At 38.0% G+C, this 24614-nt stretch overlaps 1 long non-coding RNA gene across 10 annotated transcripts in view; it reads right to left on the bottom strand.

Annotated features, from left to right (window-relative positions):
- The window catches only part of LOC140496962 (uncharacterized), a 238544-nt gene that overhangs the window by 151767 nt on the left and 62163 nt on the right, over window positions 1-24614 (bottom strand). Inside the window, exon 8 of one of the 10 annotated variants that reach the window (XR_011964471.1) lies at window positions 7851-8137. The exons of the other annotated variants lie outside the window; for them this stretch is intronic. This is a non-coding gene — a long non-coding RNA (uncharacterized lncRNA). Of the gene's footprint in view, window positions 1-7850; window positions 8138-24614 lie in introns of those variants that run through there. 10 annotated transcript variants of the gene reach the window in all.

Consider the following 24614-nt stretch of genomic DNA (forward strand, 5'->3'; position numbering starts at 1 on the left):
CTACTACCCCTCAAAAAAAGGTCAGAAAGGTATTCCAAATACTTGTCTTTTTTTTTTTTTATTTAACTTTTAACATTTATTTTCACAACATTTTGGGTTACAAATTTTCTCCCCTTTTATCCCCTCCCCCCCCCAAACCCGAGCTTTCTGATTGCCCCTGTGACCTATCTGCTCTCTCCTCTATCCTCCCTCCCTGCCTTGTCTCCATCTTCTCTTTTGTCCTGTAGGGCCAGATAGCTTTCTTGACCCCTTAACCTGTATTTCTTGTTACCCAGTGGTAAGAACATTACATTTGGTCCTAACACTTTGAGTTCCAACTTCTTTAGCTCCCTCCCTCTCCACCCCTTCCCCTTGGAAGACAGGCAATTCAATATAGGCCATATCTGTTTAGTTTTGCAAATGATTTCCATACTAGTTGAGTTGTATAGGACTAACTATATTTCCCTCCATCCTATCCTGTCCCCCTTTACTTCTATTTTCTTATGGTCCTTTCCCGCCCCATGAGTGTCGACCTCGTATTGCATTCTCCTCCCCATGCCCTCCCCTCCATCCTCCCCCCCACCCTGCTTGTGCCCCTGTCCCCCACTCTCCTGTATTATGAGATAGGTTTTCCTATCAAAATGAGTGTGCATTATATTCTTTCCTTTAGTGGAATGTTATGAGAGTAGACCTCATGTTTTTCTCTTGCCTCCCCTCTTTATCTCACCACTAATAGGTCTTTTGCTTGCCTCTTTTATGAGAGATAATTTGCCCCATATAACTTCTCCCTTTCTCCTCCCAATATTTCTCTCTCACTGCTTGATTTCATTTTTTTTTTTTAAGATATGATCCCATCCTCTTCAATTCACTCTGTGCACTCTGTCTCTATGTATGTGTGCGTGTGTGCATGTGTGTGTGTGTGTACTCCCACCCAGTACCCAGATACTGAAATGTTTCAAGAGTTACAAATATTGTCTTTCCATGTAGGAATGTAAACAGTTCAACTTTAGTAAGTCCCTTATGACTTCTCTTTGCTGTTCACCTTTTCATGGTTCTTCTTCATTCTTGTGTTAGAAAGTCAAATTTTCTTTCCAGCTCTGGTCTTTTCATCAGGAAAATTTGAAAGTCCTCTATTTCATTGAAAGACCATTTTTTCTCCTGAAGTATTATACTCAGTTTTGCTGGGTAGGTGATTCTTGGCTTCAGTCCTAGTTCCTTTGACTTCTGGAATATCCTATTCCATTCCCTTCTATCCCTCAATGTAGAGGGTGCCAGATCTTGTGCTATCCTGATTGTATTTCCACAATACTTGAATTGTTTCTTTCTAGCTGCTTGCAATATTTTCTCTTTCACCTGGGAATTCTGGATTTTGGCCACAATGCTCCTAGGAGTTTCTCTTTTTGGATCTCTTTTGTGCAGTGTTCTGCAGATTCCTTGAATATTTATTTTGCCTTCTGGTTCTAAAATCTCAGGGCAGTTTTCCTTGATAATTTCATGGAAGATGATGTCTAGGCTCTTCTTTTGATCATGGTTTTCAGGTAGTCCCAGAATTTTTACATTGTCTCTCCTGATTCTATTTTCCAGGTCAGTTGTTTTTCCAATAAGGTATTTCACATTATCTTCCATTTTTCGAATCTGCGCGGTATGTTCTGAGATATCTGTCTTTCTCGAAAAGTCCTTAGCGTCCATCCGTACCATTCCAGATTTGAAAGATCTATTTTCTTCAGTGAGCTTTTGAATCTCCTTTTCCATTTGGTTAATTCTGCTTTTGAAAGCATTCTTCTCCTCATTGGCCCCTTGCACCTCCCTTGCCAGCTGAGTTAGGCTAGTTCTCAAGGTGCCAATTTCTTCAAGATTTTTTTGATTCTCCTTTAGCAGGGAGCTGATCTGCTTTTCATGCTTCTCCCTCATCCCTCTCATTTCCCTTCCCAGTCTTTCCTCCACCTCTCTAACTTGATTTTCAAAATTCCTCTTGAGCTCTTCCATGGCCCGAGCCCATTGGGTGGGCTGGGACACAGAATCCTCGATTTCTGTGTCTTTGCCTGATGGCAAGCATTGTTCCTCCCCATCAGAAAGGAAGGGAGGAAGTGTCTTTTCTCCGGTAAAGTACCCTTCAATAGTTTTATTTCTTTTCCCTTTTCTTGGCATTTTCTCCAACCAGTGGCCTGACCTCTGAATGTTCTCCTCACACCCACCTCGCCTCCTGGTCCTCCCAGCCAGCGTTTGGGGACTGAGATTCAAATGCTGCTTCCTGCCTTAGAGTTTTTGGCGGGGGCAGGGCTGCTATTCAGTGTTAAATTAAGTTCAGGTGCTGAGGTCATGGGCAGGGCCGCCTCTCTGGCTCAGTTCCCTCAGGGGGTTTATGCATAGACCTTCCACAATGGATCCAGGCTCCCGCCCGTTTGGGGAGCCCCTGTCTGCAGCCGCCTCTCAGCTTCCATCTCCTGGGGGGGCCCGAGCCATGGGAGCACCCCACTCCCCTCTCAACCCACCAAAGAGACTCTCTCACCTACCCCCGTCAGTCACCTGTTGGTGGGGGGGCTTGTGCCGCCGCTGAAGATCCCGTCTCTAGAGTCCTCCCAGATTCGTGTCTCTTGGAGCCGCGGCCGCCGCAGGTCCGGGCTGGGCACTGTGTCTGCAGCGTGATGGACCTTTTGCGAGAGGTTTGCAGGTCTCTCTGTGGGTGGGGGGACCTGCGTGGCCGCTGGAGATCCCGTCCCCGTAGCCCTCTCGGATCTCCTCCCCTCAGTGTCGCGGCCGCGGCAGGGCTGCACTCTGCTCCCCGTCCCGGCGCCCAGTCCACGGCGCGAAGGACCCCCCGCGAGAGGTTTGCAGGTCTCTCCAGAGCAGAAATCTCCCTCGCTCCAATACTCTGTGGTCTCTGGGTGCAGAATTTGCCCTGGCTTGGTCCCCTCTAGCCGCTCTGTGGTTTGTGGGCTCAGAGCTGTGTGTATGTGCGTCTTTCTACTTCGCCATCTTGGCTCCGCCTCTATTCCAAATACTTGTAACTTACATTAGGTATAGGACAAATATTTATGTCCTACACAGAAAAAATTAACTAAAACACAAAAGATTCATAAGTCCATATTCACAAAGACATAGAACATCTGTAACATTTACTACAGTTTTACCTTCTTCATCACCACCAGAAACACCTGGCGATCAACCATCACCAACAAGCAGATAGATACAGGGAGCCATGGAAGTTTGCTCTAACCATAATAATATGCCTAGAGGTTGCTGGGGTATACACTAATATGGAGCCCAAAGCATCCCTTCCCTCCAGAGACTGCCCTCTGTAACCTCTCCTGAGTGATTCCAATGGAGCAGAGCATTTGGGGAATACTTCAGAGTTGGGTGATACTAAAAGGTCCCTAGTTCTTAACTTCCAGGTAAAGTTTTACAAGCACTCCTGTGGGCTAGTCATCAATTACTTTGTTATCAACCCCATGTTTCAGAAGCCACATCCAGAGCTCCCTTTTATGGATAGTGTCACCTCCCTCTGCCCAGGAATGCTGGCCCTGGGATCTTCTTTACCCTCCCTGACAGACTTCTCCAATACCCACCTAACTCATCACTATCTATGATTGGGAACCTGCTGCCACTCTCACCAAGAGGGCTCCCTATGTATGATTAGGAGTGTTCTACAAGGAGTCAGGTAAGTGCCCCACTGTCTGATCACACCACTCCTCATCTATAGATATGGAGCTCTATCCCTAACTCAACCATGATGTGAGCCATAAGATCATTTCATCCCAACTTGTCTCAGTCTATTGCAAGCAGCTCTAAACCCAGTGCCATCTTACTATTAATGTTAGCTTTTTACTATTATGATTATTTCATCATCATCATCATGCCTCAATTTGGGGGGCAAAATAAGGTACTTAAAAGTCACTGAACCCCCAAAAAAGATGTTTACTTTTCCTTTACATATCAAGGATATAATTCTCAATTAGATATTACCTTCCCAGGGATGCAAACTCTACATTAGACTCTGTCTATAAGAATTCAGTAAGACATTCAATATCAGGATTTAAACATTCAGTGAATCAACAAGGGCAAAAGTTTGTAAAATCACCCCAATGAAATATTTTAATGAGCAAACCAAAAGGAAGAATGACTGTATAATTGCCACATAAGATTGTTATGTCAATTTCTTTAATATTCCAAAAGATAGGGTATTCAAAATTTAAAGTCCTGGAGAGTGCTTCCTGAGGTTCCCCCATAATTCCAAGGGCCCAACTTAATAACATACAAGGTCCAACATGTAATGAGTACATATTCACCTCTAGGTTCTAGACTGATTAAGAAATTAGTGTCAGAAATGCTAAAGCTCACAATGAATTGAGAATGGGGAGAGGAGCTAACAACAAAAAAAAAAGAAAAAGAGAAGTTTTGTTTTATTTTGTTTTTTACTTATGTTAAGAGAAAAAGAAAGATCAAAACAAAAATAAGGTGTATAGAATAATACTAACTACCAGTACAGAGAAGGCAAAGCTTATTCAATTCTTATTTTTCATCTGTTTTCTTTATAAACAGCCTTTAAACTAGAAATGACAGATAAGAAGAGCATTGATACGCAAAATAAGTAAGAAACTAGAGAGTACCTAGCTGCCCTTGATGAGTTTAGGCCACGTGGACCAAATGAACTATATCCCTGAGTCACAAAGGACTAGCAGATGTGATTTGCTGAGGCACTGTCAACTATTTGAAAAATAATAGAAAATAGGAGAGATAGTACAAAATTAGAGAAAGGCAAATATCTTGATTTTCAAAAAATGGAACAGGACAGAGCATGCAGATTATAGGCCACTGATCTTTACTTCAGTTCCTAGGAATAATATGGAAAAAATCATTAAGGAATTTTCAAATTTTCAAAAAAATAGAAGACAGACTACAAACTATAAGCCAATGAACTTGACTTCATTTCCTAGGAATATTCAGGAAAGGATCATTAAAAAGGCTGTTTGGTAAACTGGTCCTGCCCACACAGTCGTTATACACCTTCATGACTTCAGGGAAGAAGTTGCTAACCCTCCCTACCAGCTTCCAACCAACTGGTATCAACAAGGTAGGCAAGCCAACCTGACCAGAATAGCAAGTCATAGTGAGGGAGATACAGGAAGTGACATGTGCCTGTAAAGTCAAAGTACAACCACCATGTAAACCACCACCTCTCTTCACACCTTGGTTGAAACAGTCCAGGGTTCTAAAGTCAAGAACCCTGGAGAGAGTAGCAATCTTCCCACAACTGGCCCTCCTTCCAAATCAGCCTCTGAAATCATCATCCAGAGAATTAACCCTTGTGGGGACATGACCTGGTAACCGATTCTATATATTCTGTAGCCTCTGCCTCAAGTCATGTGGAAAAGAAATTTCTCACACCCACTCTCAGATGGATCAACACCAGAAATTCATGTGGTTTTGTCAATGGAAATAGCATTAAAGAAGATACATAAACATCTGTTTTGACCTAGCCCCCTAAGGAACATGAGGCTTTCCATGTAACTTGCTTCTAAAACCTATCTGTTATCTCCTCTCATTAAAAGGTGATGTCCCTGAGAGCTGAAATTGTATTGCTTTCTTATTTGTATTTCCAGTGTTAGCACAATGCTTTGCACATAGCAAGCACTTAAAAGTGCCTTTTCATTCATTCATCTAAATATAGAAGTGCTTATGTAAACTAAGACTTTCTTGGACAAGATTACTAAATTAGTGAATGAAGAGAATGTTATGAATATAATTTCTATCCTAGGAAGAGGGAAGTGTTTGAGAAGAAAGATAATGAGGTCAGTTTAGGACATATTGAGTTTCAGATGTTGACTAGACATCCAGTTTGAAATGAAGATAATCTAAAAGGAAAGAAAGCACTAGCAGTGGCAAGGGATGGGCAAATTGAGCTGAGTCTAGAAGGAAGTCAGGGAAACTAAGAGGAGGAGGTAGAAAGACAGGTCATTCTATACATGACAAACAGTGTAAGTGAACACAGAACGCAAAACACAGAAATGCTATGTTCAAGGAACTGCAAGAAAGCCAGTGTAGCTGGATCACAGAGTGCACGAGGGAGATTACAGTACAAGAAGGCTAGAAATATGGGAAGGTTATGAAAAACATTAAATACCAGAGGATGTTATATTTGATCTTTAAGATAATATGTTATCAATATAGCTTATTAGGTGTGTAGGCAAAAAAGGTAAGGGGTAACATTATCAGACAGATTCTGTCTTAGAAAAATCACTTCGAAAGATAAATGGAAGCTATTGGGATCCAGGAGAGACCTGAGAGAAGAAAACAAATTAGAAAGCTATTACAGTAATCTAGGCAAGAGGTGATGAAGACTTAAATTAATGTGGTGAATTAAGAGAAGGAAATGAGAGATATACAAGAGACATTTTGAAGGTGTAGAAATAAGGTTACACAGTGGATTGGTATGTGGATGAGTGAAACTGAGAAATTGAGAATGACATTGAAAACCCAGTGAGGATAGTGACTGGAACGATAGGGATAGCCTAGAAAATGATAGGGAAATTAGAAAGGGGAAGGGATGTTTTGGTGAGGAAGAGATCTAATTTGGGCATATTGAAGTTGAGATGCCTACAGGATCTTTAGTTGGAAATATCTAAGAAGCTTATGATTATTTGAGACTGAATTCAGCAGAAAAGTTAGGGTTAGAACTTTGATGTGGGGATCATCTACATAAAGATGATAACTAAATTCATGGGAGATAATTAGGTAATCATCAAGCGACAGAGAAAAAACTAAATTCAATAGTGATAAATGTAAAGTTTTTGTACTTGGGTACAAGAAATCAACTTCCTTTTTAGGCAACAGTTGTCCTGAAAAAGATCTGCAAATTTTAGTGAACTCTTAAGTTTAACATGTGTCTGCAATGAGATATGGCAACTTAAAAAAAAGCTAAAGCATCTTAAGGTGCATTAAGAAGGGTATAGCTTCCAGGATTTGGGAGATAATAGTCCTGTCTGCCTTCCTCAAAACTCATCTGAAGCATAATGTTCAATTCTTGACCCCACACTTTAAGAAAAACACCAAAAAAATAGAGAATGTCTACAGGAGAACATTCAGGATAGTGAAATGGCTTGAATTCACATCATAAAAACCAGTTAAAAGAACTGGACATATTCAAATTAAAGAAGAAAAGATTCAGGGAGAAGATGATAAATGTCTCAAGTATTTGAAAGGCTTTTGTGTGGGAGAGGAACTCAGTCTGCTCTGTTTAGCCCCAGTTGGCAGAACCAAGGGCAGTTAATGGAAACTGTGAATAAGCAAAGCTACACTCAATGTCATGAAAATCTTTCTAAAAATGAGAGCTATCTAAAAATAGAATAGACTGCCTTGAGATATAGGAGGGGGATTCCCCTTCCATGAAGGTCATCAACCAGCAAATAGATGACAACTCTTGGGTTTATTGTAGTATAGATTCTTTTTGTGTAAGAGTTGAATTAGTTGACCACTGAGTTTACTTTCAACCCACAAATTCTGGAATTCTCTAATTCACTGCTGATAGAATTGTGAATTGATTCAACTAGCAAAGAAAGAAATGTAGATTTATGCAATAAAAATCACGTGACCCAAATCATTACCAAACAGCTATAATGATATGAATCTAGATTTACACTTAAAGGTTTAACAATAACTCACCCTCTAGCCATGAAAATCTCCATTCTGAAAACATCTGAATTTGGCTAAATGACCTCAGTTCTTCTGTAATTCTCCAAGCTATCAAGTGTAGGATATAGAATAAGTTTAACAAAGAGTATAGGGGGGCTCATACCTGAGACCATAGAGAATCATGAACAAGAACACTTTTTCATTTTCACCAGGAACCTATATATTCAACCCTAGATTTACAGCACAACCTTGGAACTGAGATTCCCTAAAGGAAACAACTTAGTGGTGTTCACTAGACAGTCTATGTCTCTTTTCCAGATCTGCATATTACACAAGATTCATAGTGCCTTTAAAAAGGCCAAAGTTAGTCCTCTTCTGGACGTCTAAATCTCAGTGCTCTTTGGTTCTAGATTCTTTTCTGTTCTTCGAGTCCAGTGCTGACTCAAGATACTTCATACCACTTAGATTCTCACAGAATTGTTTACTTTCTCCAGTTACATGCAGCCTAGGATCATCCAGTCTCTCATACCTGTGGATTTAAGGAATCACCTTTTTAAATGCCTCACTAATAGTATGTAATAGTAATTGTTCTCTTCCTGGGATATGTATATTACTTTATTCTGAGAAGTAGAGATACTATACCAGACCAGTACATCTGCTTTCCAACTAAGTGGAATCTTTCACACTTTCAGAATCTCAAGTATTTCTTTTTTAATCAACAAAAACAAAATTTTCAAGATATAAATAAAACACAGGAAGAGGATTACATAAAAACTGTGAACTTCTGTTACAAATATTCAAAGAAATATAATCTAATAAGTTTATGTTAGTAGCAAAATAGCTATCTGTCCCCTACTACACATCTCTTTTTTCTTTTGCCAATTTAAAAATTATTTTATTAATGATCTTCCCCCCATATCTATCATTATCCACTAAAATACCTCTCCCCCTCAAGAAGGTAACTTCTCTTGTAGCAAATAAATTAATGATTAAGGGTGAAAAATATCAAAATGTTGCCTATGTTTGAGAATACATCCCATTTGGTACCTCTGTTTCTTCATCACTCTGAAAAGAGGTAGGAGGTATGTTTCATCATTCATTTTTCTTTGTTCAAAATTCTCAGGTGTTTCAAAGACCTCACATCATTATTGTGGTCATCATGTAAATTGTTCTCCTAGTTCTGCTCATTTCACTGTGCATCACTGCGTGAAAGTCTTTCCCTATTTCTCTAATTCATTAACATTCATCATTTTTTATCAGGCAATAAAATTCTATTATAGTTATATGTCATAATTTGTTCAGATATTCCCCAACTGATGATCACCCACTGTGCTTCCAGTTCTTTGTTACAACAAAAAGTTCCTCTTGAAATGTCCTTGTACATATCAGTCCTCCCCTCTGTTCTTGACCTGCTTGGGTGACATGCCTAACAGGAATAATGCTGTGTCAAAGGGTATGTACATTTTAGTGACTATATAGGTACAATTCCAAATTGTTCTTCAGAACAGTTGAGAAAATTCACAGCTCCACCGAAAGAGTGATGATGTGCCTTTCTTCCCACCAACCTTCCAACAATTGTTCTTCTCCTTTTTCTTTTTTCATTTTTTCCAATCTGATGAGTATGAGGTAGAACTTCAGAATTTTTTAAAGTACTATGGGGCTTGCTTTTGAATTTTCTTCCTTCCAACCTTTGTAGAACATTGCTAAAAAGTCCTTAAAAGGAGTAAGATGTTGAACACTCCTAATTTATTTATATGCCTATTTTAACTCATCTTGTAATACCTATCCCTAGCAAATTTCCATTGGGTATCCTAGCAACATTCTTGCTAAACCATCTGTCTATGGAATACCTCAGGAGTCTATGGAACACATAGGCAATGTAATGGTAATTTAAAAGGGGAGATCTTTCATATTCATTAATAGGCCCCTGTGACCTTCCTGGGTCACAAGAAAGCCTGAGTCACATGAGTCTGAGTTACTTGGAGCTTGTAGTGGGAGGAGTTTGCTGAATGGGTGAAGCAGGAAACAGAGGAACTGGAGCAGAACTGAGAGGAAGTGAGTCATGAGAGCAGTCAGAGCTAGGAAGGATGCAGGCAAGCAGGCAGCTGGCTAGTGTGAATGAGCTTGTTTGTGATTTGTTTAATGGAGCTGTTTTATGGGAAGCCTAGCAGGGGGAAGACTTGGGGATGGTGCTGTCCTCTGCATTGTTATTGTGTATAAATTTTTGTTACCATGACGGATTTGGCTTTTTGGTGTCTGAATAAATGTTTTGGTTCTGTCTTCTATGAGGAGAGTCTTATATTTCGCAATTCAGGATTGCACCAGGATATTTATGGCTGCTATAGGCTCTGTAAATATCACATTGGCGCTACAGTATCAGGGTTTCTCTTTAGCCAGCTTGGTAGTTAGGGAGTCCTGCTCTAGCTTGTTCCTTTATAAAAACATGGTCATCATTACTTCAATATTCTGCCATTGCCACCATTTTGGGGGGGACTTTTGGTGAAAGAAAATAGAGAAGGACTTCTGAAACAATGAGACAGACACAGAACTCTTGCCTTTGAGTGATAAAATTTATTTAGCAAGGAAATATGATATGTCAGGATATTTATATCAGAGAGGAGTTTGCAGTGCCCTCTCAGTGACTCACTGATGTGCATTATTGCTAGTCTTCTTGGTTCCATCAAATCTTATAGGGATGAGACTCTGATACAACAATTTGTATGAGATCTGTGTTGCAGTGGGGGGTGGGTATTAAGAACCCATTGGGGGATTCCTGCAAGGTCTTTTATAGTTCCATATTACTTGCTAATGTTCCAAACCCCATCATCTAAACACAACTGCTGCCATTATCAGGGCTAACTGCATATTTATCGTATGTGCTATTTCAGAGACTTTCCTGGAGCACATACATATGTAATTACAATTACAAAGGAAGGGAGAATCATATAACAGGGGCACCCAAGTGGATGTCTGGTTTCCTAAAGCAATCCCATTCCCTCTATATCCACAAGTCTCCAGTTATGGAGCTAATATTGTATCTATCCATAAGCGTACATATCTTCCTCCTTTCACAAACCTTAACCTTGTACATTACTTTTCTATAATTGTGTCCTCTGTAACTTACTCTGATGTGCATAATTTACTATTATAAGTGATTATTGCTAAGTTCTTAATAGGAAGTACATTTCTAATTGAGTCAATTTTAATTTTGTTGAGCAACAATTTACATATTTGTCTTTGAGTTAATGTTTTCCCAGTATGATCAATGTTTATTTCAATTCTTTATCTTTAATATTGTAGTGTCATGGAGAATTAGTCATCAGACATCAGTCAATTGAATTTCTCCCAGCTAGGCTGAGAAGTTACAGAAGGTAAGGAGCCAATAATGGAGGCAATGAGGTATTAAGTTCTTGAAAAAACATACCCAGTTAGTCAAGGCAATAAGGCCAGTGAAAGCTTTGTGTGTTAAGATAGCTAGCTATGGACATCTGGAGTTGAATTGTTAAGAAAAACAGCCTTAAAAGCCTGGCTGTAAGAGGAGCTATGTTCAGGATGAGTACCCTATGACAGTACTATGAGAAGGAAAAGATAGCAAGGCTTTTCTGAAGTGGAGGTATGAGTTACCGGGACCACATGTTGTCCATACAAGTATGCCTCTCTGCTAGTGAACTCTCTGTGTGTCCTCTTTTTAAACTGATGCTATATGTAGAATGGGAAAGTACACCCCTCCAACCCATGTATATGGATAGAATGTTTTGTTGCTATTGATAAAATAATACCATTTCAACTAATGCCCTTTGCTTTGAGCTCTGTCTACTGGCTGACTATTAAAGATAAGCATACCAATGTGGGTTCATGAGCTATAGTTTGGGGGATATAAATACAGAGTACTTTGAACCTAAGATAGCTATCCCCTAGGGAACTATACCAGCAAAAGAAAGTCAGGAGGTTGCACAGAGAGGGTGCTAAAGTATTTTAACCCTGTTTGCAAAGACAGAAGAATCAAATCTTGAAGCTGGAAGTTATATCAGAGGACATTAATCAAGCCTATTCCTGCATATTAATCTTCCTTCCAACATACCCAACAAATGATCATTGAGTTTTTACTTGAAAATATCAATGAAGGAGAATACACTATCTCCCAAGGCAGACTCTAACACTTTTGTATAGGTCTGATCATTACAGAATTTTTCCTTACATCAAACCTGAATTAATAAACTCCAGGGGGCTCCCTATCACCCCATGATAAAATCCTATTTGGCATCAAAACCCTTTGTAAGCTAGCCCTCCCCTGCCTTTCCAATCTTCTTTTACTTTGTTCCCTGACACATACTCTTCAATCTAGTGACACTGACCTCCTCACTGTTCTACAAACAATATGCTCCATCTCTCTGCACGAGGCATTTTACCTGTCTGTCTCCCATACCTTGAAGGCTCTCCTTCCTCATCTCTGCCTTCTAGCTTCGCTGACCTCCTTAAGGTCCCAACTAAAATCCTATCTTCTCCAAGAAGCTTTTCCCTACTCTTAATTCTAGTGACTTCTTTCTGTTAATTATTTGTTATTATCTTCTATATAACTTATTTGTACAGATTTGTTTACTCATTATCTCCTCCACCGGATTGTGAGCTCCTTGAGGGCAGGGGCTATTTTTGCCTTTTTCTGTACCCCCAACATTTAGTAAGGTGCTTGACACATATTAGACATTTAATAAATGTTTTCTGATTGACTGAAATTTTCATATTGAAATTTCTACCTATTGTTTTTTAGTAGAACTGAAAGAGAATGAGTGATGGGTACAATCTGGCAGTACGCATTATTGGCATACCTAACAGATTCCATGTTAATGAGACTTGGAATATTTGGGAAAAAAACACATGTGCTTCAGAGGAAATTGCTAACAGTTTTGACAGAGGGTAATGGTAGGCACATGCCCATGCATTTCCATGAATAATGTGAATAATGAAAGAGAATACTGGCAAAATAAAACAGACATATTTGTGTTTTTTAGCTTCCATGGATATGGTAGTATAATTGTAGTCTTAGCTAGATATAATCTAGATTTCTGCTTCTGTCAGGGAATCAGTTCATAATTTATGTGTGTAACCTGGGAAAGAATTATGAATGCTAGATTTGGAATGTTTCTTGATATGTGCTGCTAGAATTATGGAAGAGGAGAGGAGAGAAGAGAAAGGGAGGAGGAGAGAAAATGGGAGGGGAGGAGAGGAAAGAAGATAATAGGAGAGGAGAAGAAAGGAGAAGAGAGGAGAGGAGAAGAGAGGAGTAGAGAGAGGAGGGGAGAGGAGGGGAGAGGAGAGAGACTTGGAGGATACTGGTAGTGATCTGTCATAGAAAAATGTGGAGTAATTAAATAATAATAAGAAAAGCTAGGAGACAGCAATGTTATGGAACTCAAGAGAGGAGAGAACATCCTGAAATAGAGAGTGATTGACAATGTGAAAAGCTTTCAGGCTGGGAAAAGTCCACTGTATTTATCAGTCAAGGTTATAAAGATAGTTCAGATCTAGGAGTGAAAAGGTGGCATCTCTTTCTCTTTGTGTAGGGTATGTCAATTCTAGGATAGTATTGTAAGTATTAAGGACTTTAAAAGTTCTCAGTCCCATAGCGGGCCTGGGAGAGAGGGAGTGGACAATAACAAAAGAAAGAACTGCTCATTCTTTTGCAGATAGGGAGAGAGATACATAGAATCAGGGCTAAATTCCACTGTGATTTTCTTTTTTTTATTTTAATTTTAAATTTTTAAAATATATATTATATATTACATATAATATAATATATAATTTATTTATTTTCAGTTTTCAATATTCATTTACACAAGAATTTGAATTCAAAAATTTCTCCCCATCTCTCCCTACCCCCCCATCCTAGGACAGCATTCACTAAGGACATTCACCCCTTCCTCCAGTCTGTCCTCCCTTCTATTACTCCCCGCTTCTTTCCTCTTTCATCCCTCTCCCCTCTATTTTCCTGTAGCACAAAATAGATTTCTCTACCCCATTGCCTGTACATCTTATTTCCCAGTTGCATGCAAAAACAATTTTTAACATTCATTATTAACACTTTGAGCTCCATATTCACCCCCTTCCTCCTTCTCCACCCACCCTCATTGAGAAGCAAGCAATTCAATATAGGTCAATCGTGTAGCCCTGCAAGATGCTTCCATAATAATCATGTTGCAAAAGACTAACCACATTTCCCTCTGTCCTATTCTGCCCTCCATTTATTCCTTTCTTTCCCATGTCCTCCCACAATAGTCTTTGTTTTTGATTATCCCTTCCCCCAATTTGTTGTCCCTTCTATTATCTTCCCTTTCCTATCCCCTTCCTCCCTGTCTTCCTGCAGGGTAAAATAGATTTCCATATCCAATTGAGTGTATGTTATTCCTTCCTTAAGTCAAATTCCATGAGAACAAGGCTCACTTATTCCCTTTCATCTCCCCCCTTTTTCCCACCACTGTAAAAGCTCTTTCTTGCCTCTTATGTGAGATGATATGTTATATTCTATCTCTCTCTTTCTCTTGCTCCTAGTACATCCCACTCAACAGTAAATTCTATTTTTTAGGCATTCCCTCTTCAACTCACCCTCTGCCGTTTGTGTGTGTGTATGTGTGAGTGTATTATATACATATATTATACATATATATAGATACACATGCATACACTCAAGTACATACACATACTGACAAAAATATAATATACACATACATATATACCCTTACACACCTACATATATAGTATGTATATATATGTATGTATGTACACACACACGTACACACACTCACACACACACACACACACACACATATCTATATATATATATATATATATATATTTTTTTTTTTTTTCCCCTCTAACTACCCTAAGACTGAAAAAGGTCTCATAAGTTACAAATAACATCTTTCCATATAGGAATATAAACAGTTCAACTTTAAGAAGTCCCTTATGGCTTCTCTTTCTTGTTTACCTTTTTTTATGTTTCCCTTGATTCTTGTATTTGAAAGTCAAATTTTCTATTCAGCTCTGGTCTTTTCAACAAGAATGCTTGAAAGTCATCTATTTCATTGAAATTCTATTTTTTCCCTGAAGTATTATACTCAGTTTTTCTGGGTAGGTGAATCTTGATTTTACTCCTATCTCCTTTGACCTCTGGAATATCACGTTCCAAACCCTTTTATCCTTTAGTGTAGAAGCTGCTAAATCCTGTGTTATTCTGATCGTATTTCTACAATACTTGAATTGTTTCTTTCTGGTTGCTTGTAATATTTCCTCCACCTGGGAATTCAGCTACAATATTCCTAGGAATTTTCATTTGGGGATCTCTTTCAGGAGGTGATCAGTGAATTCTTTCCATTTCTATTTTACTCTCTGGATTTAGAATATCAGGGCAGTTTTCCTTGATAATTTTTTGGAAGATGATATCTAGGCTCTTTTTTTTATCATGATTTTCAGGTAGACAAATAATTTTTAAATTATCTCTCTTGGATCTATTTTCCAGATCCGTTGTTTTTCTAATGAGATATTTCACATTGGCTTCTATTTTTCATTCTTTTGGTTTTGTTTTATAATTTCTTGGCTTCTCATAAAGTCATTAGTTTCCATCTGCTCCATTCTAATTTTTGAAGAACTATTTTCTTCAGTTAGCTTTTGAACTTCCTTTTCCACTTGGCTAATTGTGCTTTTTAAAGCATTCTTCTCCTCATTGGCTTTTTGGACCTCTTTTGCCAATTGAGTTAGCTTATTTTTAAAGGTGCTATTTTCTTCAGCATTTTTTTGGGTCTCCTCTAGGAAGCTGTTGACCCGTTTTTCATGATTTTCTTGTATCTCTCTCATTCCTCTTCCCAATTTTTCCTCCACCTCTCTAGCTTGACTTTCAAAGTCCTTTTTGAGCTCTTCCATGGTCTGAGACCATTTCGTATTTTGGGGGAAGGCTTGGGATATAGGGGTCTTAACTTTTCTTTCTTCCTCCAGTTGTATACTTTGGTCTTCCTCATCTTTAAAGCTTTCTTTGGTGTTTGTGGGTTGAGAAATATGGAAACTCACAACAGCTGCCTGTGATTCAGTGCCCTGAAGCCCTGTTCCAGTCCAGTCTGTGCCAGAGTGGCCCATGCAGAGCCTGGTGCAATAGACCCTTCCTGTAGGCCTTCCAGGCTGTTTTGGGCTGGAAATCTGTTTCACTCTGTCTTTTAAATTTTCTTCCCCTCCCTCCCATCTTCCTTTCCAAGATGGCATGTAGTCTTATATGGACTCTACACATACATTTTTATTAAACACATTTTCACATTAGTCATGTGGCATGGAAGAATTAAAATGAATGAGAGAAAGCATGAGTAAAACTAAACAAAACCAAACATAACAAAAAGGAAAATAGGATTCTTCATTCTGTGATCTGACACACTAGTTCTTTCTCTGGATATGGATGGAATTTTGCATCATGAGTCTTTGGGTAATGTTTTAGGTCCCTACATTGCTGTGAAGGACTAAGACTATCAAAAACAGTCCTTGCATACAGTGGCTGTTACTGTATATAATGTTCTCCTGGCTTTGCTCTCTTCACTCAGCATCAATTCATATAAGTCTATTGAGGTATTTCTAAAGTCCTCCTGTTCATTTCTTTTAACACAATAGTATTTCATTTCATTCATATAGCATTACTTATTCAACCATTCCCCAATTGATGGGCATTCCCTCAATTTCCAGTTTTGTCCACCACAAAAAGAGCTGCTATTATTACTTTTGTACATGTGGGTCATTTTTCCTTTTTTATGATCTCTTTGGGGAAAAGATTTAGTAGTAGTGATATTGCTGAGTCAAAGGGCATGCACATTTTTTTTTTAGCTTTTTACAAAGGAATATTTACTTCAAATGATGTAGCTACAAAAACAAAAACTTACTCCCCCCAACATGTGGTAGGTATAATCTTCCTCTTCCCTTGTATCATCTCAGTCTCTGGGGAAGGAATAGGATTTAGGTTCATAGGCTAGCTCAGTTTCTATAAAGCACAGTCCTAAATTGCAAGTCCAAAACACTTCTTGGGCTCAAGTCCCACGCACCCTGACTTCTCAAGTATTCCCTTCTAGGCTAGTTATCTGCAACATCCTAACTGAAATCCAGGCTGAAGATCCAAGGTTACCATGGCTTGAACTTCTATGTTGAGTGAGGTTTCTGCCTGTACATGAAAACCAAGAGCAAATGAAACAGAACAGAAATACACAACTCCAAGCCCACTTCTCCAAGATAGGGTAAGACAGAAGCAGAGGGTGGTAGTCCTTTTTTATTATTTTTTTTTTGTGAGGCTTTCAGGGTTAAGTAACTTGTTCAGGGTCACATAGCTAATAAATGCCAAGTGTCTGAGGCCCTATCTAAACTCAGATCCTTGTGACTCTAGGGCTGATACTCTATCCACCAATCCTTCCTCTTTCAATTGTTCCATTCATGGTCTGGTGTTGTGGGTTAAGTGTGATCCTGTTTTCATTCTTCTCTTGATTCTTGTGTTTGAAAGTCAAATTTTCTACTCAACTCTGGTCTTTCCATTAAGAATCCTTGAAAGTCCTCTATTTCATTGAATGACCATTTTTTCCTCTGAAGTATTATATTCAGTTTTGCTGGGTAGGTAATTCTTGGTTTTAATCCTAGCTCCTTTGACTTCTGAAATATCATATTCCAAGCCCTTTGATCCCTGAGTGTAGAAGCTGCTAGATCTTGTGTTATCCTGATTGTATTTCCACAATACTCAAATTGTTTCTTTCTGGATGTTTGCAATTTTTTCTCCTTGACATGGGAACTCTGAAATTTGGCTATAATATTCCTAGGAATTTTCTTTTCAGATCTCTTTCAGGAGGAGATTGGTGGAATCTTTCAATATTTATTTTACCCTCTGGTTCTAGAATAGCAGGGCAATTTTCCTTGAAAGATGATGTCTAGGCTCTTTTTTTTTGATCATGGCTTTCAGGTAGTCCCAATAATTTTTAAATTGTCTATCCTGGATCTGTTTCCCAGGTAAGTTGTTTTTCCTGTGAGATATTTCACATTGTCTTCTATTTTGTCTTTCTTTTGGTTTGTTTTATAATTTATTGGTTTCTCATAAAGTCATTACATTCCATCTGTTCCATTCTAATTTTTAAAGAACTATTTTCTTCAGTGAGCTTTTGAACCTCCTTTTCCATTTGGCTAATTCTGCTTTTTAAAGCATTCTCTTCATTAGCTTTTTGGGCCTCTTTTGCATTTGAGTTAATCTATTTTTAAAGTGTTATTTTCTCCAGCATTTTTTTTTGGGAGGGGGGGGTTCTTTTAGCAAGGTGTTAACTTGCTTTTCATGATTTTCTTGCATTGCTCTCATTTCTCTTCCTAATTTTTTCTCCACTTCTCTTACTTGATTTTCAAAACCCTTTTTGAGCTCTTCCATGGCCTGAGATCACTGCATATTTTTTTGAGATATTGGATACAGAAGCTTTGACTTTTATGTCTTCTTCTGATGGTATACATTGTTCTTCTTCATCTGACAGGATGGAAGAAAATCCCTGTTCACCAAGAAAGTAATCTTCTATAGTCTTGTTTTCTTCCCCTTTTTTGGATATTTTTCCAACCAGTTACTTGACTTTTGAGTCGTCTGTCAAGAGGAGGGTATATTCTTGAGACCTGTAAGTTCTCAGGTCTTCCAAGGTGGCCTACGCTCTGGTCTGGGAGCTACCAAAGCTTTTCTGCCCAGGATCTGAAAGTAGAATTCCCTTTCCAGAGCCTTCACCAGCTCTGCCATTCCAGCACTCCTCCTCACCCCAGGGCTGCCACTCAGGGCTGAGATTTAGATCAGCAGCTCAATTCCCCCAGGGTTTTTAGACTGAGGGCTCCAAAACTGGATACTGCTGCTGCTGGTACCACTGCTGCCTGGGACCCTGCTCCCTTCTCACCTAGGTGAAAAAGCTTTCTCACTGGCCTTTGAAGCTGTTTTTGGCATTTGTGGGTTGAAGGATGTGAGAAGCACAGCTGCAGCTGGGGATTCCACCCCTGAGACCTGTTCTGGTCCTGTTCCTGTGGGTGCTGGTTGGCCAAGGCTGGGCTGGATTTCATGGGCTGTGCTCTACTCTGTACCCCATGCAATAGACTTTTCCTGTTGGCCTCCTTGGCCTGGAGATCTCTTTCACTCTGTCATTTTGTGACTTCTGCTGCTCTAGAATTTGTTTAGAGTGATTTTTTTACAGGTATTTTATGGGCTGTGGGAGAAGAGATAAAGTAGGTGCATCTTTCTACTCTTCCATCTTGGCTCTGCCCCTGGTATACACATTTTTATAGCCTTTTAGGCACAGTTCCAAATTACATTCCAGAATGGTTGGATCAGCTCTCAACTCCACCAACAATGAATTAGTGTTGCAACTCTCCCATATCTTCTTCAACATTTATCATGTTCCTGTTTTGCCATGTTAGCCAATCTGATAGGTGTGACATGGTACCTCAAAGTTGTTTTGATTTGCATCTCTCTAATCAACAGTGATTTAGAACATTTTTTTCATATGACTATAGATAGCTTTAATTTCTTCCTCTGAAAACTGCCTGTTTATATCCTTTGTAGGGTCAATTTTTTTAAAGGAAGGAGAGAAGGAAGAGAGGAAAGGAACAGATAAATGATCAACTCCAAAGAGTAGTAATTAATGGTTCAATAACAAGTTGGAAGGAAGGAATGTCCCCACCAATTGTCCTTGATCCTATTCTGTTCAACATTATTACTGACACTTTGGATGAACATGCATTGTATGCTTATCAAATTTGCAGATCACAAAAAGCTGGAAAAAATAGTGTATATATTGAATGTTGGAATCAGGATCCAAAGATATCTTGACATCTGATCCAATGAACTAGAACAATGAACCAAATGAAATGTGATTAAATGTAGTTGGAAATGACGTAAATTCATACACTTGGATTTAAAAAAATAAACCACATAGGGAAAGGTCGGGAGATATATGACAGATAATAGTTCATTTAAAGAAAGATTAGTGATTGTAGTGGATTACAAATTCATATGAATTAACAACTTCATAATGGCATAGCTCAATCAATAAACCCTTATTGTGCATCTATTATATGCCAGTTACTATACTAAGTATTGGGGGTGCAGAAAGAGGCAAAAGACAGTTTCTGTCCTCAAGGAGTTCACAATAAAGGGGAGACAACCTCAAAACAAATATACACAAAAAAAGCTACATACAATATAAATAGGAAGTAATTAACAGAGGGAAGGGACTAGAATTAAGACATATTGGGAAGACTTCCAGTAAAAATGGAATTCTAATTCTAATGGTTTAAAGGAATCCAAGGAGGTCAGTAGTTGGAGTTGAAGAGAACAAGCATTGCAGAAATAGGAGACAGTCAAAGAAAATGTCTGGAACTGAGACATGGATTGTCTCCTTCATGGAACAATCAGGAGGTTGGTGTCACTGGATCAAAGAGTACATGCTAGAGAAAAAAGTGTAAAATGACTGGAAAGCTGCTTATATTGACTTGCTATTTATGCAGTTTCTAGAATTGGAGAAGTTCCAACTTGTTCTGCCCTTTACAGACTAAACTTCAAATATTCTCTTCAGTCTTAGGAGCCACATTTTATAAAGAGCATTAACAAACTGAAAATTTTATTTTATGATCAATATGGTGAGGACATTCAAATCATGTCCTTTGAAGATTAAGGAACATGGGATGTTTAGCTTGGAGAAAAGAAGACAAGGAAGGCTGCATGAAAATCGAGGCTGTGTTGGTGCCAGGAATACTGGCTCTTGAGCCAATTGCTAAATTCTTAGTGTGAGAATTTCCACTTTGGAAATTGGCAACACTAAAAATCAAGATTGGATTTATCACTTTGTGGATTGTCTAGATTTAAGAATGTTATAGAAGAAATATTAATAATGGAAATTCAGCTTTAAAATGTGTCCTGCTTACATTTTTGCTCTGGAGGCTCATTTGTGAAACATTTGTCAGTAAACCTCTGATGAGAAGTGTCTTCAACTATTTTGAAGAGTTGTCTGTGGAAGAGAAATTAGTCTTCTTTTTCTTGGATCCAAAGGGTAGCATTAGGAACAGTGACCATAAGTTGTAGAAAGGCACATAATAACTCTATAAAAAAGACTGTTGTTTAGTTGTCCAACTTTTTGTGAGCCTATGAACCATATCATGTCAGTACTATCTGTGAGGTTTTCTTGGCAAAGGCAATACTTTTTACTTCTCCAGTGCACTAAGGCAAACGGAGTTAAGTGACTTGCCCAGGATCACCTGGCTAATAATTGTTTCACATGTCTTCACATAATTGAACACATGTCTTCCTGACTCTAGGCCCAGCACTGTATCCACTGAGCCACCTAGCTGCCTTAAAAAAAAAAGATAGGCTTCTTAATGATTCAAGCTACCTAAGTGTGTAAAGGTCTGCCTCAGTATATTATGAACTCTCCATCATTTGAGACATTGTTGAACACTTGTCAGAGATGCTGTAGATGGAGCTTCTGTTCAGATATAAGTTACATTAGATGGCCTTTGAGAATCTTTCCAACTCTGAAATTCTATGATTCTATGACCTTCACATCCATACAAGCTAAAGGCAGCTATTTAGTGCTTTCCTGTCTTTGTCCATTTAGCAATGAAATGGAAAGATAGCTCTTTTAGTAGTATACAAGGACTTTAAAAGGTTATTATAGAATACATTTTTTAATATCACTACCTGCTTTACCTCTGCACTTTCTACACTCCCCCCTTACCCAAATACCCTACCTCCATTGTAAAGTCAGAGCCCAAACTCCAAAGAAATAAACAATAAATGGAAATTCTTTCAACCTAAGAAACACTGAAAAATACTTGGGAAAAGCTGAAAAAGACTAGAAGGGAATTTACATGAAACATATTAAATATATTCCCTGTTTGATCATGTACATTATGTAGCAAAATTTTGCATAATAAGCTGCTATTTGTCAAGGGTTATTAGTGTGTACTTAAGCCAAATCAAATTGAGGTCATACAAATTTATGAGGCTTTCATGGTTGGATGAGCAATAAAAAAAAAGCTTTATATGAATTAAATTGTATAAATAGCACATTAAACACAGAGAAAGACACAATTCCAGGCTAAAGAACATAGTGTCTTCATAAAGAATAAGGGTTTTTTCTTCCTGAAGTAAAAGTCGGAAATATTTTCCCAGTCTTATTTTACCAGCAGTAAAAGTTTATGGATTCTTCTCAGTGATGGAGTTGAATAAGAAATTAAGGACCCTTTTGGTAGAAGATTTCAGACTATAAGATGAATCATACCAGGATCTTCTGAAATGTCAAGATTATACCATAATATGCATTACCTAAACTTTAGAGGTTTCTTCCCCAAAAATGTTGTTTGTACTGGGCAATAATCTTTTCCCTTTACTATTAGAAAAAGCATTTCCTGTTTTAGTATTCTGTTCAATAGTATTAGATCTGCTTTCTGAGTCACCTAGAAATTTGAGAATAGAAGGTGGACATTTTTTCAATGTTATTTATTTGATCAGTAGCATTGTCCTCTCAAATTTCATTTAGAATGATTAAAGTCTATCATTCCATTTGCTAACCTTACACGAATCACCTTGAAAATCACCTTGGCTTTTAAAAATTCTTTGGCCAAGAGTCCAGTATTATAAGGATTAGTTTTTTTTTTCCCATCAACAAGTTGACCCATCTATCACCCAATGCATTTCTTTTTTATTTAAAAGGAAAATAAAAAAGACAATAGAATAGAAAACTATTTCTTCTATGCTAAGGCAGGATTTGAGAACAAGTAAGACTGCTTATCTGTTTTCTCATAAGTTAAAGTACTTGTTTACCATATGGCATCAACTTATTTGAAACATTAAATTGTTTCCCTTCCTGAAACTTATCTCCTTCATCTTTTACACCAATGATTTAATTTCCTTTCCTAACTAATCTAAAGCATTTTCCTAAAGCAGAGAAAACTTTTTTTAACCATCAGAAAAGTGTATTAATCTTAGGAATTCAGGCCATTTAACAGACCCAGAAGAGAGGATGACTTAACCAATAGGAAGTTTGACGATGGGAGAAGCCAAGTTCTTCTCTGTGCAAGGATCCCTGTAAGACACATGTATTCATGGAAAAGAGAGCAGGACCTACACGTGCAAAGATTTGTAGAAGCTCCTTTTGTGAGAGCAGGGAGGTGGATATTGAGGAGATGCTGGCTGAACAAACTGTGGAGTAAGAATGTGACGGAATGCTACTGTGAAATGTTGAACAGACAGCTTCAGAAAATTCTAGAAAGACTTGGATGAACTGATGCAAGTGAGATAAGCAGAGCCAGGAGAACACTGTACAGAGGAACAGCAACATTGTGTGATGATCAGCTATGAATAACTTAGCTCTTCTCAGCATTGCAATGATCCAAGATGATTAAAAGGGACACATGATAGAAAATGCCATCCACATCCAGAGAAAGAACTATGGAGTCTGAATACAGATCAAAGCATACTATTTTCATTTTTTTGTGTATTTTTTTTCCTTTTGATCTTTTTCTTCTTTCGTAACTATGACTAATATGGAAATATGTTTTACATTATTGCACATACTATAAACTATATTAAATTGTTTACCACTTTAGGAAGAGGAGAGGGGGGACAGTGAAGGAGGGAGAAAAATATGGAACTTAAAATTTTGTGAAAATGAATGCTACAGATTTTCTTACACATATTTGGAAAAATAAAATACTATTTAAATTTTTTTTAAAAAGAGATATGTATTCATTTCTACTTGTGATCTTGGACAGATCATTTTATCTCTTTAGGTCTGTTTTCTTTTGTGTAAAATGAAGAGGTTATGTTAGAAGTCTTCTAAATTTCTTTACAATTCCTAGTTTACAATCCTAAATTGCAATGCAACTTCAGATTATATAGGGAACCAACATTATCATGCCAGTATGTTCAAAGTAGGAAAAATTAGTTGGTTGGTAGAAAATTGAAGCTTACTTTTTGACCGGGTATATCCACAATCCATATACCCCTTCTTAAGAAGTGGTGCCATTTCATGATGAGAGATGGAACTAGGAAGCTAGTCTTGAATTCTCTGATGATTATTGAAAAAAGAGAACTTATTCACCTCTTCTACCTCATTGGGCCCTGTGCAAGCTGTCAATATTAGCTTGAAACTCTTCCAGTGAGGAGCGATAGTTTCTACCTGGTAGATAAATGTGACAACATAGTCCAATATTGATTTTTCTATATGTGTAGATTATGTTTTGTTTTCCTACTGGGAACCTCTTCCGAACTGAAGGGCTATTTTTGCAGTATGTCTGCATGTGTCTAATGTAAAAGCTTATGCTACAGATATGTAGTTTGCCCATACTGTATTTTTTTGTGCCTTGAATATGCACCATCAAATAAGATCAGATTCTTTTATGATATATCTGTATCATTTGCTTCTTGAATAGCATTATTTAAAAACCTTTCTCTGTGCCACAGGACCATTTGGGCCAAAGCAAGTAGTATGTCTGCTGAAGGATTACAGCCTTGATACAAGGATTTTGAAGTTAAAGCCCTGCTGAGAATTTTTTAGGAATGACTGAAAACTCTGAGACAGTTATAACGAAATCATTGAATGAAGAAAGTGAGTGACTAGAGAGATGTTAAATATTACAGGGAGGCAGATAAAACCTTATTTGTATTCTATGAGGTAACTGCATCGGTGTGAGATTCTAATATCCTTAGAGAGTTAAAAGTTGGGGAAAATGTTAATAACTCATCAAAAAAACTTACTAAGGAAAAAAATAAAATTCAGACAATTACTAGTTGTATAACTGTGAGCAAATCATTTAACTTTAGTTTTTTCACCTAAAATGAGGATATAAAACCTATAGTTCAGGGTTGTGAAAATCAAATTTCTGTAAAAACTGATAAGGTTGAATTACCTTAAGCAAAATGGTAAACTCATTTCTTCGCTTTGATGAATTAGATCTTCAACATTTGGACAAAGAACCATATAACATCT

The sequence above is a fragment of the Notamacropus eugenii genome, chromosome 3 (genome assembly GCF_028372415.1).
Source record: "Notamacropus eugenii isolate mMacEug1 chromosome 3, mMacEug1.pri_v2, whole genome shotgun sequence".
NCBI classification, from domain to species: domain Eukaryota; kingdom Metazoa; phylum Chordata; class Mammalia; order Diprotodontia; family Macropodidae; genus Notamacropus; species Notamacropus eugenii.